The sequence below is a fragment of the Macrobrachium rosenbergii genome, chromosome 37 (assembly GCF_040412425.1).
Source record: "Macrobrachium rosenbergii isolate ZJJX-2024 chromosome 37, ASM4041242v1, whole genome shotgun sequence".
NCBI lineage: Eukaryota > Metazoa > Arthropoda > Malacostraca > Decapoda > Palaemonidae > Macrobrachium > Macrobrachium rosenbergii.
The window spans coordinates 27,486,537-27,501,536 of NC_089777.1; the positions used below are offsets into that span (position 1 = coordinate 27,486,537).

The 15,000-nt window shown below is 37.3% G+C and overlaps 1 protein-coding gene across 33 annotated transcripts in view; it reads right to left on the reverse strand.

The window, feature by feature from the left end:
* Graf (GTPase regulator associated with FAK) overlaps window positions 1-15,000 on the reverse strand; it is a 424,388-nt gene that overhangs the window by 184,593 nt on the left and 224,795 nt on the right. The gene's annotated exons all lie outside the window — the stretch shown is intronic.

Consider the following 15,000-nt stretch of genomic DNA (forward strand, 5'->3'; position numbering starts at 1 on the left):
AATTTCCAAACTGAAGAGGAAGCACGAGCCTCCGAAAATGTGGTTTTTAATATTTTGTTTTTTCTCCAATTTGTGGTTTTGTCCAAGTTTCAAAGGTCTACACTGATCTGTTATCACGTCACTTACAAGTATATGAAAGTGAATCTCCAAACTTATGAAGCCAAGAATAGCATCTGGTGATGCCTTCAAAACATTTATGGCCTGGAAACTAAGCAATAATATCTGCATATCAAAACAGAAATATTTTATCTGAAAACAAAGCGCTATCAGCCACCTGCTTTCTACAACAAGGAACGAATATCAAGGACTTTCGTAATAATTAGCTTAGAAAGACAAAATATTAATTTTTAATTACAAAACTACGACACAAACACGAAGATTGCTACGATACTTTCTCTCTCATAACCAATTTCCTTCTCAGTGCTTAATTGTTATGTAAACCACCACCAGAAACGACTTCAAGGCTGAACTAAATGTAAGGATGATCATCCTTTCAATATATATACTGCCACTTAAAATGCCTCTCTCTCTCTCTCTCTCTCTCTCTCTCTCTCTCTCTCTCTCTCTCTCTCTCTCTCTCTCTCTCTCTCTCTCACGTATCTTGAGCATTAAAGTACACAAAAACAGGGGGGCCTCTAGTGCAGTAAAACCACACGATAGTAAAAATTTACGCCCAAATTCTCCTCAGCCACGACCGCAATACAAAACCACTAAATGGAGACTCGAGATGATCCGTGCGTCAAAGGAGTACAGCGGCAGCAGCAGCAGGCGCTTCTAAATTTTCGAGCCTTAAAAATATACTTCACGGAAGAAAGAATCCTCCTCCTCCTCCTCCTCCTCCTCCTCACGACACAGTAACGCCATCATTATCCCCTTCAGCCAACCAAGTAATCAAGGAAGGAAGCATTCCAGGCAGGAGACACAAGCTGCACATTCCAGTGATAAAACCACGTAAAGCAATAAAGGACGACAGCGCTGAACATGCTGTCCAGAAAAAGAAGCATGCGCACGCATGCGCGCTCACAAACTCTCTCTCTCTCTCTCTCTCTCTCTCTCTCTCTCTCTCTCTCTCTCTCTATATATATATATATATATATATATATATATATATATATATATATATATATATATATATATATATATATATATATATATATTCACCTTTACGGCATATTATTCCAGACAGCTTTAACCTCACGATTCTAAGCAGGTCTTTTGGGATGAGGTTATGAAGCAGGCTAACTACCATATACATAATTCACTTCTTCAGTAAACAGACACAATAGATTTTAAAGGACATTAAAATAGTTCCCTTCTTCTATGGCCTAGAAACAACCTCGTGACTCTGTGATGAAGTGAGACTGCGGTACATATGGTAGTCAAGAGGAAAGCAAGAGAAGGAGGCAAGTAACGGAAATAGTTTGAAAATTCCTGCGGAAGTAACTGTTGAAAACGTAAAGGACAAAATCGACAGGGGTGAATACTAAGAAAGACACCACGGGATTGTAAGTGAGAGTCTTGCAGTACGGTGATGAAAGTGCGATTGCATAGCTGACCATGGTGTGCAAGGTATGTTTGGCTCAGGGAAAGGTTCCAGAGAAATAGGAAAGAAGAATAATTGATTCTTTGTGTATATGAAAAGAACTTTTAGAATTATACCGGCATAACATTACTTAGTATACCAAGGTATGTGTATGCTACTATTCTGATTGAGAAAATGCAACAGATGACAGGAAAATTATATTAATTTATCATAGTGAAAATATAACAGATGACAGGAAAATTATATATATATAGATAAGGAGAAGTGAGTGTGGATCGAGTGTTTTTTACGAAGCAATTACGAGAGAAGCCTTAAGGTAAATGCGACAGTTTATATACGGCATGTATGAAACTTAAGTATACCTTAGTTTTACCAGACCACTGAGCTGATTAACAGCTCTCCTAGGGCTGGCCCGGAACTATTAACGATGTATGGCATACAAGATAACTGTTCAGAGTGATGGAAAAGGATCATGTATTTGAACATGCAGATAGGCGAGTAACTGCCTGGGTATAAAAGTGAGCATGAGATCAAGGATGCACTGTCTCCATGGCTGTTCAATATCTTTATGGGTGGAGTGAAAAAGGAAATCACAGAGAGGTCATTAGGTGAACGTGCACAGTTGTGGGATACGAAAACCGACCATGACTGGAGTGCGGAATGGCTGATGTCTGGAGATGATAGAGTTCTGTTTTGGGAAAGTGAAGAGAAACTCCAGAAGCTAATGAAAGAATCTGAAAGTATTTACAGAGCACATGTGAGCAAAAGTGAGGTTAAGATGGAATGGAGACCGGGAAGATGATACAATGAATGTGAATACGAACTGAAGAAGAACGGAAGTAACAGATGATGGCAGGATGAAAGAAAAGGCAAGTCACAATAGAATGGAAAGATGTTATGGAAATGACCTGCTGATGCTGAATGCATACGGAAGAAAAAAGGCGGAAGCCGCTGAGATGAACTGATTGCTTAATATATGTGAAGGGAGATGAACTGAAAGGGTGAGAAATGTGGAGATGCGTAGAAATATGGTAAAAACGTTAATGTAGGTGAAAGGATGGCTCAACATTTTGCCGTGGTTTGGTCATGTGGAAAGAACTGAGAATGGAAAAAATAGTACAAAATTTATATACTGGTTTATGTTACCATAAAATCCCGCATATGCAAAGTTACACTCATACTTATTTATAAAGAGAAAACGTCAACTTTCAAAAAAAAACAATAAACAGCATTATCATATAGAAGTAAGATGATAAGCTTATTTAAAATTACTATTACCACTCCTCTATATTCCACCTCTTTCTCACTTCCAAACGTTGTGCTATTTTAAAAACCTGCACTCATGGTACCTAAAAATCGTGTTCCGTAAATACAGCCCAACCTGTAATATCAGTTTACCCTCTGATAAAAAAAGGAGGGGAGGGGATGGAGGAGGTTAGTATTTGCGTGGCTGTAACGTGTACTGTAAGAAGGTTAAGGCATCCCATTTTTTTTCCAGTGTAACTGACTTTCTGAAATTTCTCACAAGAATACCAGTTAAGAATCAAACTCACAAAGCAACTGAAAAACACTCATTTCAAGTGAGCTGAAAGCGCTATTAAACTCTCTTTCTTTAACACATACACATACACACACAGACTCATCCAGAGAGAGACACGCACACAACTACCATTTGTTCTAGGACCGAGAGGAATCTCATTCCCCCGAAAGCCTCCACCTTCACCCTCCCACACAGATCTAACCTCCTTTGGTAGGACTGGCCCTCTTCAACAAACACTTGACCTCGTGAAATTCGAGAACTGGAAAGTGCGTTCAGTGACCCCCAAGTGAATCTAGCAGAAACTAAACTCAAGAAGATAAACTGTGTAAAAATATGGTCAAGAGCTCTTTCCAAAGACTATTCTAAGCGAAAAATGTTTTACTTCGTTGATTCACAATCGAGTATCAAATTATTCACAGACTGATAAAGCTAATGTGTTTCGATAATGGTAACAGTTTCGTGAGCTTCAACTCGAACAGATCAGAAATTCTATCTCCACTTTCTGAGTAGTACAACTCCAAACCCAAGTCATGAATAATTTAGGCAATGGGTTCAAATGCACCTTAAGATCGTGCAGATTCTCTGCTAGAGGGAGTGAAAACTTGTGATCGTGAAACTGCTGTGTTACGAATCCAAACATTCTAAATGTATGTGAAAAGTCATGAGTTCCTGTTCCTCAATTCTCCCGCAAAATTATCCATGAATTCCTACTGCGCTATTTTCAAACAAATGGATTTGGGCAAAGATTGCACATGACAGCACTGTCCTCTTGTAAACTAAATCAATCTGATTTGTAAATAATGATGCAATCTGAAACGAGAGAGAGAGAGAGAGAGAGAGAGAGAGAGAGAGAGAGAGAGAGAGAGAGAGAGAGAGAGAGAGAGAGAGAGAGCCTTACTTGAATAATAAGTTTAGTAATCCGGTATCAAAAACAAATTCTTACCATACAATGCTGTACATTCAAACAAATTCTTACCGTACACTGCTGTACATTCAAACAAATTCTTACCGTACACTGCTGAACATTCAAACAAATTCTTACCGTACAATGTTGTACATTCAACATTCTTAACACGGAATAAGGAAATGCAAACCCTTTTACCCGGAATGATATTCTTCTACAAAGAACACTGCATTTTTCTTAAATAATCCTCCTCTTGAAAAATATTTCCATTCGGCACGAGGACTGATGCTTCCTTTTTAGGGCAGAGCGGTGCCATAGCAGGTGGCTCAAGGTTATAGTTTAGCAACGTTGACTGCAAACCAGCATCTCTCTCTCTCTCTCTCTCTCTCTCTCTCTCTCTCTCTCTCTCTCCGAATTCTATCGGAAAGCGGGCGGTTCCTGCTACTATTACCTGGAAGATTGTCAGACGTTGACGCAAAAACTTGACTTCCCGTTGTAATCCTACCAGTCCCAACACAAATTTAGAACCTTTCTGAATCATTCTCTTATTTTTAGACGCCGAGACCATTCAGGAAATAGTAAGTTGCCTTCAATATGCTTGAATACACACGTCCATGAGTGAGTTTGCATTTGTAGCAAAAGTAAATGGGAAAGTATGTCAGACACTGAAAATTTTACTAAAATGTTATATGCATATTCAGTCAAATATTAAACGTCTTTTTAATACGCATGCAAAATACCTTGACATACATACATTAGTCACAGAAAACAAGATTATAATAAAAAAAAATATACAAACAAGCTTTCCCTACTGGTACAGGTATAGATAACATCGAGACAGGGAGCGGATAAGCAGGATAGTAGGATGAGAGGGTGGGTTGGTGGGGGAGGGGGGGGGTCCGACTTCACTCATGTGTCAGTAAGGGTCACTTCCTTATGGAAACGTCCTTCCTTTATCAGACGTAAGAGGGAGCAGGGGAGAAAAGGACAGGTGAAAATGACCCCCAAACCCCTCCCCCAAAATCCTCCCGACGATTAAATGGCATCCGGAAACAATGATTAACGACAAGCCACTTTTTGCTGTTTAATTAAATAAATGTCGTTTATATAAGGACTCTTTTTTTAATAACGGAATCACAAAGAACAATGGAGACGCAGTTTCTCCGTTTTAGAGAGTAAATATCGACGGTGACATAAGATAAAATAATTAAATAGTGTAAAAGCAATACGCAAAAGAGAAAATGAAGTACAGTATGAAAGAAGAATGGTTGTTATCAAACAGCTTTTTGTTTTTCCTCAACACAACTAAAGGACCTCAAGATCTATTACCTGTGTGTTACCGTTATGTGATCCCGAAATGCGAAAAGAATTCAAATGTACCTTTCGAACCCCGCCACCAAAGGTAATGGGGTGGGGAGAGTTTTCTCCTCTTCCGCCTCGTCTGCTAATTCAGGTTTAGTTTCGCACCGACCAGAACTTACCTAAGCTGGAAGCAAATCTATTTTATGCGTAGTATACGAGACAGTTGTCTCATTACGTTGGCAGATGCTCTCTCTCTCTCTCTCTCTCTCTCTCTCATATGTATGTCATTACATTAGAAAATTCTCTCTATCCCTCTCTCTCTCTCTAAGTCATGTATGTCATAAAATTGGCAAATTCTCTCTCTCTCTCTCTCTCTCTCTCTCTCTCTCTCAGGCATTTATGTCATCACATTAGAAAATCTCTCTCTCTCTCTCTCTCTCTCTCTCTCTCTCTCTCTCTCTCTCTCTCTCTTGTATGTCATCACATTAGTAACTTCTCTCTCTAAGTCATGTATTTCATCAAATTAGCAAAAACCCTCTCTCTCTCTCTCTCTCTCTCTCTCTCTCTCTCTCTCTCTCTCTCTCTCTCTCTCTCTCTCTGTAAGTCATCACATTAGTAATGGTAATTTCTTCTCTCTCTCTCTCTCTCTCTCTCTCTCTCTGTATCATCACATTAGTAATGGTAATTTCTCTCTCTCTCTCTCTCTCTCTCTCTCTCTCTCTCTCTCTCTCTCTCTCTCTCTCTCTCTCTCTCTCTCTCGTGTATGTCATCACATTAGTAATGGTAATTTCTCTCTCTCTCTCTCTCTCTCTCTCTCTCTCTCTCTCTCTCTCTCTCTCTCTCTCTCTCATCTTAAAGGATATACAAATCATCATTCTACTGTACTAGCGGCCATCCTCCGATATCTCTCCCTGCGTGTAAATGTTGCATCACGTCTCTCACGCTCAGGATTCGGCAGCATTATTATCATTTGCATTTTTTCTTTTTCTCTCTTCTCTTTTTTTTCCAGCAACAACAAGACACGGATGAAAAATGGGAAAAATTATACGATGCAATCAATTGGAAAAAGTAATGATGATCACCAGTTAGGGTCACGTATAATGGTAGATATTACGAAGGGCGTTTGAAATACAGTCGGCCATGCACAAACTTCGACAACAGCTCTCTCTCTCTCTCTCTCTCTCTCTCTCTCTCTCTCTCTCTCTCTCTCTCTCTCTCTCTCTCTCTCCATGAACGCGGTTCGGATGCTTTTAAGGACTGCAGGTTTAGAAATAAAATAGGAAATTTCTCTCTCTCTCTCTCTCTCTCTCTCTCTCTCCATGAACGCGGTTCGGATGCTTTTAAGGACTGCAGGTTTAGAAATAAAATAGGAAATTTCTCTCTCTCTCTCTCTCTCTCTCTCTCTCTCTCTCTCTCTCTCTCTCTCTCTCTCTCTCTCTGTGTGTGTGTGTGTGTGTGTGCTCATGATATCTGCACGATTAAAATTAAAACAGGAAATCTCTCTCTCTCTCTCTCTCTCTCTCTCTCTCTCTGAAAATGGTTAAGATACTTTTAAGGTCTGCGCGGTAAAAAAAAAAAAAAAAAAAAAAAAAAACTAGGAAATTCGCTTTCTCTCTCTCTCTGAAATCGGTTAGGATACTGTTAAGGCCTGCATGGTTAAAAAAAAAAAAAACAGGAAATCTCTCTCTCTCTCTCTCTCTCTTTAACAAAACAATATAAAACGAATATAACTTCCTGTTTCTTCGAAGTACTAAAACGTATACGGAACAAAAACATGTTCACATTATTGCACGCGAAAGCGCAATGAGCATTGCGCCATCATTCTGGTACTTGTTTGTCACCGGTCTTATCAATTTTCATGTCACTGCTGAGATACTTTGGTAAGGATATCCTCTCTCTCTCTCTCTCTCTCTCTCTCTCTCTCTCTCTCTCTCTCTCTCTCTCTCTCTCTCTCTCTCCACTTTTATATGTAAAATAACCAGGGAAATCTATGAGAACGACCACTAATCTCTCTCTCTCTCTCTCTCCATTTCTATTTATGAAATGACAACTAGGAAAATCTATGAGAACGACCACTAATCTCTCTCTCTCTCTCTCTCTCTCTCTCTCTCCATTTTCGTCAATAAAATGAGAACCAAGAAAATCCGCAAGTCCGACCATGAATCTCTCTTTTTCTCCGTTTTTATTAATAAAAACAGAATCACGAAAACCTGTAAGAACGCCCCAGAATCTCTCTCTCTCTCTCTCTCTCTCTCTCTCAGCGTGTGGAAGTCCCTTACATGATTCAATCAACCGGGTAAAACAGGTTTTAACCAATATCAATCGCCAGCGTGATGTCGACACCTCGCAGAATATAAAAACTAAACAGTCCCTCGATCAACCAATGTGCTCGTGTCGTGCTTCGATTGTCATCATCGTTCATCCCACGATGCTGGTTTTGTCATGACCTGAAACGGCATTCATTAATGCGTTACAACGGCCGTGGATGACTATCATACTGAAAAAGTGCGGCTTTCTTGAGAGAGAGAGAGAGAGAGAGAGAGAGAGAGAGAGAGAGAGAGAGAGATTTCTTTTCATTTCTTAAGCGTGCAGGCCTCAAAAGCAACAGAACCACTTTCATCGAGAGAGAGAGAGAGAGAGAGAGAGAGAGAGAGAGAGAGAGAGAGAGAGAGAGAGAGAGAGAGATTTCTTTTCATTTTTTAAGCGTGCAGGCCTCAAAAGCCTCTGAACCACTTTCAGAGAGAGAGAGAGAGAGAGAGAGAGAGAGAGAGAGAGAGAGAGAGAGAGAGAGAGAGATTTCTTTCATTTTTAAGCGTGCAGGCCTCAACAACCTCTGAACCACTTTCAGAGAGAGAGAGAGAGAGAGAGAGAGAGAGAGAGAGAGAGAGAGAGAGAGAGAGAGAGAGAGAGAGAGAGAGAGAATTTCTTTCATTTTTTAAGCGTGCAGGCCTCGAAAGTATCCGAACCACTTTTGTGGAGAGAGAGAGAGAGAGAGAGAGAGAGAGAGAGAGAGAGAGAGAGAGAGAGAGAGAGAGAGGTCTGTCAACAGAAGTCGGGATGTTTTTACTCAAAATTTAGAATAAGAAATTCCATCATCAAAAATGTCACAAATAACTAAACCTCCCATGTCTTAATTTCAGAAAGGCACCAGTGGCAATATATAGGCGTCTTCTGAATGTGGGTCCCTTATACACCTTGTCTTTCACTTAAAAACCATTGTGATGAATACAAAGACATTTAGGTTTTTTTCCTTTTTTTCCTGGTATACTGTTGCATTTCACTTAAAATTAAGATCAATTTTCATCAAATAAAGTGGAGTATCATTCCGAACCTATGTAATGGAATCTACCATTTCTTTCAATTCTATCCAGTCATATATGGTAATCACCTAAGTTCCCATCACAAAGACTTTCACAGTTAAACAGTCTTCCTCTAGTTGACTTGTCTCTTACCAAGAATATACACATATACATATACAATAGATATATATAATATATATATGTACATATATATATATATATATATATATATATATATATATATATATATATATATATATATATTAACGAGACTAATTATTTAATAGCAAGCGAACCTGCCATGATTTTCTCAAATAACCAACCAATCTACCTGTAACCTTTATGTGATAATCTCGCGTAACCAATTTTTATTACTGAGAATTTTACAGAAGCAATTTTTATCACTGACAATTTTACGAAAGTAATTTTTACCACTAATAATGTTACATGAGCAGTTGTTATTACTGAGTACTTAACATAAGCAATTTTTATTACTGAAAATTGTACATGAGCAATTTTCAATAATATTTTTATATTACCAATTTTTATTACTGATAATTTTACATAAGCAACTTTTATTGCTGAGACCAAGTTAAATTATCCCGAGATGCTATTACGCTTCCCAATGCAATCACTTTTTCTCCAAAATGAAAACCAAAATACCCAAAGGAATAAAGGCCCCTACACGACCAATTCCCTTTAACGGATTATGCAACTAACTAATGCAAGATAACACGCCAAGCAAAACAAATTCCCTTACAATTTCCAGCAATGCAATTCCATGCCTATTTTGACTGAATATTCGACACACTGAGGGTGCAGGGAACAAATCCCTTTAAGCTTAATAATTGAAAAAAAAAAAATATATAAGGGGGACGAAAATTCTATAAGAACAACAGAAGGGGAGTTCTCTGCTTCCCTTCCCTCTCGTGCTGCAAAGGGTAGAGTGTGATCTTTTGTTTCCTACCTTATGAAATTTCAAAATATCTCTCTTTCACGACTTCTAATAAAAATATATCTATAGTTTATAAACATCAACATAAATTTATACTTGTAGAGGCCGGTGGGACGGGAAACCTAGATAAGCCTCAAATGGAAGACAGTAAAAAAAAATGGTTTTGTCAAAATTCAGACGTTTGTAAAAAGGGAAAGAAACGGGAAACCCTTTCATAATGGCAAAAACGTTATTTTAATTCCTATAACAGAAACTCGGTTACAATTTCATCAACAATATAAAATCAATCTTTTTCCTAATGCATAATGGCAAAAATAGTTATTGTAAACCCTATGAAATAAATTCAGGTGCAATTTCACCAACAGTATAAAACCAATCCTTTTCCTGCTGCAGAATGGAAACAAACGTTATTGTAAACCCTATACCCGGAATTCAGTTGCAATTTTACCATCAGTATAAAATCTTTCTTTTTCTTAAAAACTTTATTATAAACCCTATGCTAGAAATTCAGGTGCAATTTCACCAACAATATAAAATCAATCCTTTTCCCAATGCATGATGGCAAAAACGTTATTGCAAACCCTATACGCAGAATTCAGTTACCATTTTACCAAAAACACAAAAATCAGTTACCATTTTACCAAAAATATAAAAACCTTTTTCTTAAAAACGTTATTGTAAACCCTACGCAAGAAATTCAGTTCCAATTTCACCAACAATTCCTTTCCTAATACCAGTTATGACAATGTTCCTTGACCTCTTCGGAGACCTCTCGATGCACCGTCTAGAGCAACACCAAGGAATTCTCTGGCGGAGGAATCTGCCCTTTCAAAAAGGCAGTGTATACGTACCCGTGCCCGTCTGCAAGAGCAGTTAAGGGATGCCAGTGCAAAGCCATCGTCATTCCGAGATGGTGAGTCAGCTTCCTCATTAGCAAGGTTTATCACCCTATAATTCACATTGCCATATATGAGATGGTCATCGGGAAAGGACAGGGAGGCTGTCTACCCTGTTCTGTCACTTGCTTTGTACAGCTTCCTGTTCTTAACTATTAACCTTAGGGGATTTGTTTACAAGTGTCCAATATTCATCGTAAGTCGTTGTCACTGACCACTTATTTCGGAACGCCAGATGGTATATATATATCTATATACTGTATATATATATATATATATATATATATATATATATATATATATATATATATATATATATATATATATATATACTGTATATATACATACGGATCTCCATACAATGCAGTTTTTCCACTATGAAGCGTGATAAAATCGAAAACCTACGACTTTGTGACCTAAACTTAATTAAGATGTATATGCAAACAAAGAACACAAACAAATAACACGGCAATTAGTAACTTAGTACCAAAATGCTAACAGTTAAAACCAAGATATTTTCGTGTTAACCCAATATCTTGAACTAAATATACTTCGCCAACTTTTCAGAGTGGAAAAATGGCAAATATAGTTGCTATTTTACTTCCACATGAAATTACATCAACAATGCGAAATATATCCTTACAACTGCAGCATCATATGACTTTAATAAGCTGCAAGGAACATTCATGCCACTGATACGTCTACCTGCGGGTTACTGAACAACACAAGGACACTCACCTGAAAAGAAAGGAAAAAGAGATAAGAATTACATAAAATTGTAAATTGTTTACATGTAAGTCTGGAACGCTAGTAAAGTACAGTTTTCACATAATATTATTTACTTGATCAAAATTCCTTATACAAGGAAGCCAAATAGAGCCAGGATGAACTAAAACACATACAGATCCTGCTTCTGTATGTTTATGCTTTTTTGACTTAGTATTTTGTTGTTGTTTTCATATGTTTACTCTTGTGTTACACATATATATATATATATATATATGTGTATATATGTATATATATATATATATATATATATATATATATATATATATATATGTATATATAGCCTGTGTATATATATACACACACAATTCTATTAAAGATCGCCTTTCAAGTTAATGAATAATAATAATAATAATAATAATAATAATAATAATAATAATAATAATAATAATAAGAAGAAGAAGAAGAAGAAGAAGAAGAAGAAGAAGAAGAAGAAGAAGAAGAAGAAAGAAGAAGAAAAAAAAACATTCCACGTCAGGTCTACAATCCTCAATTGGAACTGAGTCACGTGCGAGAAGAGAAGAATACGAAATTATCATTCTAATTACGACAAACACTGGAAACAAAAAACGCATGCATCAACTCCACTTAATTATCCCTATTTTAAAGGCGTTTGGAGGAGGAGGAGGAGGAGGAGGAGGAGGAGGAGGTTTCCAAGAACGAGGTGATTCAGAGCTCAGAATCTCGTCCACCCGGATTTTCACTCCCGCATGCGAAGTTCTGAGACCGAAGTTTGTTTACATAATCGTTTCAAGGCAATCGCGGTTATTATGGTGGTTTCGAAAACACGGCGGTTGAATCGCATTTTTTCTCGCGCAAGGTAAACGTGGGATTGTTTCCACTTATTAAGTGAAACTGTTTTAATAGCTGCGGTCGCGATGTCGGAATATGATGTTAAAACGTACAATTAACAATTGTCCCGATCTGGGAGTTCAGTGGGGAAAATATATGGTTGGAATTGTATGTTATTCTCGTGCAAGGTAAACGTGGGATATGTTTCCACTTATTAAGTGAAACTGTTTTAACAGGTGAGGTCGGAATGCGATGTTAAAACGTACAATTAACAATTGCCACGATTTGAGAGTTCAATGGGGAAAATATATGGGTTAAATTGCATTTTCTTCTCGCGCAAGGTAAACGTGGGATATGTTCCCACTTGATAATTGAAAGTTGTTTAAATAGCTGTGGTCGGTATGTGATGCTAAGACGTGGAATTAGCAATCTGCTCGATTTGAGAGGCTCAGTGGGAAAATGTAAAAGTTAATTTTTAGAAAATACATCAAACAACTGCTGTCTGACCGAAGGCAAGGTCAAGATGATTAGAAAGTTGCAGGGCTAAAATTTCTCGTCCCAGAAATCGCAAGAATGAAAATAACTCTTTCGTTAAATTACACTCAACGCAAAAATAAACAATATCCCAAAACAAAATTAGAATGCTCCATTCTTCTTACCAAACATAAACAATGCACTCGAATTTATAAAAGGCTGAAGGTCCCGTATGAGATTACAAATAACGGGTGAACGATATGCCGACACCACCCACTCTCACACCCAAGCCAGCCACTCCCGCATGGTTTAGGCGGTGCCACGCCCACCTTGTTTAAAAGGAGCTGTATTCCTTGGCACTCTTGTCTCGGCTGACGGAATCCCTTCCTCCTGCTTTCCTTTCCCTTCCCTTCCATCTTCTGATTCACAGTCCAAATGCATTTCCTCCTTTTCACCCCTCTCCGTATTTTTTTTTTTTTTACTTCAATTCTCTACCCTCTTGGCATTTCCACTCCCAGAAGTTTTGTCCCTTGTTTTCTTATCTCCATTTCCTTCTTCCCCCTTCCCTGTTACGGGTTGGTTTTTTTATTTGTTGCTTCTTCATTATGAGTGTAAATTACCTTGCCACTTTTTCTTCCTACATATGAGAAATATCACCATTTTATTACAACTTTTCTTGCGCGTCTCTCTCTCTCTCTCTGTTATTTGACAGGGAATAAGGAAGATAAGATGTGCCTTGGAAAGGGTAAGGTAACAGCAAATAAAAGTGTAAAAGTGCATCGACAATGCATGTACTCATATATGCCCTTTAAAAGGGCACTTCCTCAAAGTGAAAGAAAATATCCATGTTGTAAATATGTGAATATTAAACTAAGCTTACCCTGAATACCCACAGACATACTTTTATCCAACAAAACTAGCAATGATACATTAAGGCTAACAATTCCGGTAATCCTAAGGCATTCTAAACCAAACTCAGTAACACAAGTCATTTACATCGTCTAGGGTTACCTCTCCCATACCTGCTCTTCCTTCCACCAGCCACTGGATACTTTCTTTGAAAGATTAACCACATTTCAACTGTCTCGTGACCCGGCTCCCAAACCCTCAACCCCTACTGAAATACTGATATATATATATATATATATATATATATATATATATATATATATATATATATATATATATATATATATATATATATATAATATCAGTATTCCCCTGCTCATAAATCTCACCCATATAATATTAAATGGGTGAGATTTATGAGCAAAGGAATACTGATATATATATATATATATATATATATATATATATATATATATATATATATATATATATATATATAAATATATATATATATAAATATATATATATATGTATAAATATATATATATATATATATAAATATATATATATATATATATATATATATATATATATATATATATATATATATTTATATACATAAACATATATATCAGTATTCCTTTGCTCATAAATCTCACCCATATAATGTCTTTCTACGTTCGCTTTTTAATCTGAACTTAGATTCTAAATATACTTCTACATGGAATAAATCATCACTCGTATCTTTGTCTGGTCTGAAGCAAGACTGACATATTTCCACAGCAGACTAGTTCACCTTTGCCGCCATAACCATGCTGCATCGTTCTCTCTCTCTCTCTCTCTCTCTCTCTCTCTCTCTCTCTCTCTCTCTCAGGGAATACAGGTGTTATTCTGTCTAAATAATACTGCAAACGTCCAAGAACAGAAGGAAAAATTTGTCCTCAATATCAAGTGTAGATTAGATTATCCAAAAGTTCATTAAGACCCGTCTAATAAATCTAAAGATTATATACATTTTCAAATTACAAAAAAAAAAATTATGTAATACACATCACATGATAAGGGAAACCCATGAAAAATGGGAAGGCATGGACAGAAAACAAGCCTTGTAAAAAAAATGCCATAGGTCTCTGCTGAATCAGGTCAAGGTCACTATATCACTGATACTATAAATCTATGTCAGGCTTAAAGTTCTATCACCAGAGGAGCTTCGGTTAGGTATATGCAACTCACCAATTGCCCGACAACCCTTATTACGCATGAACATACGATTCAATATAACCCGGAATAGCAAAAGTGGACAAAGATAAAGGACACACAACGGTGAATTGGGAATAAAGAGAAATTTGTCGTGAAGTACGAAGGTCGAAGAACAGTTATCCAGCTTTAATGTAGGAAAAGAGAGAAAAAGGAATAAAAGTAGCTTAAATCCCGGAAACCTGACGGAGCAATATCAAGGTAAACGGGACTGAGAGAGAGAGAGAGAGAGAGAGAGAGAGAGAGAGAGAGAGAGAGAGAGAGAGAGAGAGAGAGAGAGAGACGCTTTACTTTATCATTTAGATTTCGTTAGAATATAAGCCACCAACACAAAAGTGAGATATAAATACAAGGACGAGAGAGAGAGAGAGAGAGAGAGAGAGAGAGAGAGAGAGAGAGAGAG